Source organism: Poromitra crassiceps, assembly GCF_964638095.1.
Source record: "Poromitra crassiceps genome assembly, chromosome: 2".
Taxonomy (NCBI): Eukaryota; Metazoa; Chordata; class Actinopteri; order Beryciformes; family Melamphaidae; genus Poromitra; species Poromitra crassiceps.
This window is the reverse complement of record NC_139624.1, coordinates 98,235,361-98,237,570: the sequence shown is the minus strand read 5'-3', so window position 1 is coordinate 98,237,570 and position 2,210 is coordinate 98,235,361. Positions and strand designations below refer to the sequence as shown.

Here is a 2,210-nt window from a genome sequence, read left to right as displayed (position 1 = left end):
GAGGCCTCATATTTGAGACAGAAATCAAAGCCCAGTCTGGCCTGAAACTTGTCTCATTATGTTCAATAGCTCATCCACTGACTAGGGTTGGGTACCGTTCACATTTGAATCGATACCGGTACGGTACCGGTACCTGGAATTCGGTACGGTACCAAAAACGGTACCTTTTTCGATACTTTTTTGAGTAAAAAAAATTTTTTTTTTTTTTTTTTTTTTTGCAACAACAAAAATGTACAGTTGTAAAACAAATAAGTCCAAACTTCTCAATTTCAACATTGTTCTTTATTTAGATTTTTTTTTGTTTAGCAGCAGCACCCAACAAAATAAAACCCCTCCCTCCCTCCCTCTTCCCTCCCAAACCAAGAGTTTACTTGTTGCAGGTAATGGTCTTGTGCCACACTGCTCCATCCATCAGCGGTCACTGCAATATGGTCAACTGCCCTGAGTTCCTCCTTCACATTCTTCTTCTCAACACGATACCAAGCTGGGATAAGTGTGTTTGTGAGAAGGTCTCTGGAGGGAGGGGAGTATTTTGGGTTCAGGGTCCCTGTCATCTCCCCCTATATATAGACAATAAAAATAACTATTGTTAGTAACTTAGCTTACTCTATGAATATCACACACACACACACACACACACACACACACACACACACACACATTATCACCCATTTATACATAAATAAATAATTTACCTGAACCATGGAGACTCCACCGTTGCGAAGGGCAACATGCCTTTTACAATGAAGGCAGTCACTGCCCTGTGGCACTCATTTACTTTCTGCCGGGGTAAAGCTGCTTTCTTCGCCAGGGTGAAGGGTGTCTCCTGTGCGACTCTCACACGGTGGCCTAGCAAAGAAAGCAAGAGTGTAACGTTGAACGTCTCACGGTGACACGAACTGAGGATAATAATAACGTTAGCAACGCTAGTTACGCTACTAAACATGCTAAGCTATAAGCTACAACTATCCAGCTAACGTTACGATTTCAGAGGGCAGCCCGTCTGAAATCGTAACGTTAACGTTAACGTTAAATACACGTTAACGTGTATTTAACGTTAGCTAATTAAATGACGTTACCTGATGTTGAAGAAGTCGACGCCTCACTTGTGACACTTGAAGTTTCGTCGTCGTCGTTGTCCGTTTCAGCTAACGAAGCAGAGGAGCTGCTGGCTGTAGGTGCTTTGCTGCTGGTGGATGCAGCGTCCACCCTCAGGCTATCGAACACTTTACAGTCTTCCGCATTTAAAAAGATTTTATGCTTGACCAAGTGTTTCCTCAAGTTAGAGGTGTTCCCCTGGCCAGCTTTGCACTTCGCATCGCAAATGTTACAGCGAGCGTTGTCTGAGTCTATCTTTGTGAAGTGGACCGCAAGCGAGAGGCCATCTTCTTCTCTTCAGCTTGTTTTGGCAGTGACGTGATGACGTAACCCACCCTCGTGTGTGTTGCCTTCAAGTTTGCGTCGGAATTTCTATCTCGCTCGCTGTCTTTGTATCACTGAGATGCGTTCAAGTACCGACATTTTTAAATTATAATAGAAAAAAAAAAAAAGTACCGAAATGAGGTACCGTTTCATGTCATGTGAACTGATACTCGGTAGTACCGCCCACTTTCGGTCGGTGCCTGTAAAAGTACCGAGTTCGGTACCCATCCCTACCACTGACTGAGCTGCCTGTCAGCCTCATATTCATGGCTGTTTCTGCAGCTATGTGTCCTTGTAACACCAAACTCTGGAGTGCAGCCATCATCTGAGACAAGAAAAACACACTGAACAAATCGTTCATTTTAGTTACATTCACTATACCACAATACACACTTTTAGAACATTAGGCATAGGAGAAAGGCAGTCCTATGGAACCTGTAACAATGAATTTAACTAAATGTTTCCAATTAATAACATCATATATGAGGAGACAGGTCATTCATGATATTCTGTTATATTTTGTATGAACAGTTCCATCAATAACTATCAGAATTACTTCATCTTCCATGTTATGTTATACTGCTGCCAAGACCATTATGTAATGACTAAATTTAGATTTATAACAGGTGACTTATGTTTCACTCTTGGCCAGTGCTTCATTATATATATATATTTTTTTTTCTTTCAGAATTAAGCACATAACCTCTCATACGTTTTGTAACTTGACATTACACAAGGCTGCATGTTGCTGTGCTGCTGCGTTAAAATCATTCATTTTTCAGTCAAAA

At 41.5% G+C, this 2,210-nt stretch overlaps 1 long non-coding RNA gene across 1 annotated transcript; it reads right to left on the bottom strand.

The window, feature by feature from the left end:
- Positions 1-326: 326 nt before the first annotated feature.
- Positions 327-1,400, bottom strand: LOC310796433. The gene is made up of 3 exons (XR_014553674.1): positions 1,080-1,400; positions 696-849; positions 327-560 (listed from the first exon to the last, which is right to left on the bottom strand). It is a non-coding gene; the product is annotated as an uncharacterized lncRNA (long non-coding RNA).
- Positions 1,401-2,210: the final 810 nt, after the last annotated feature.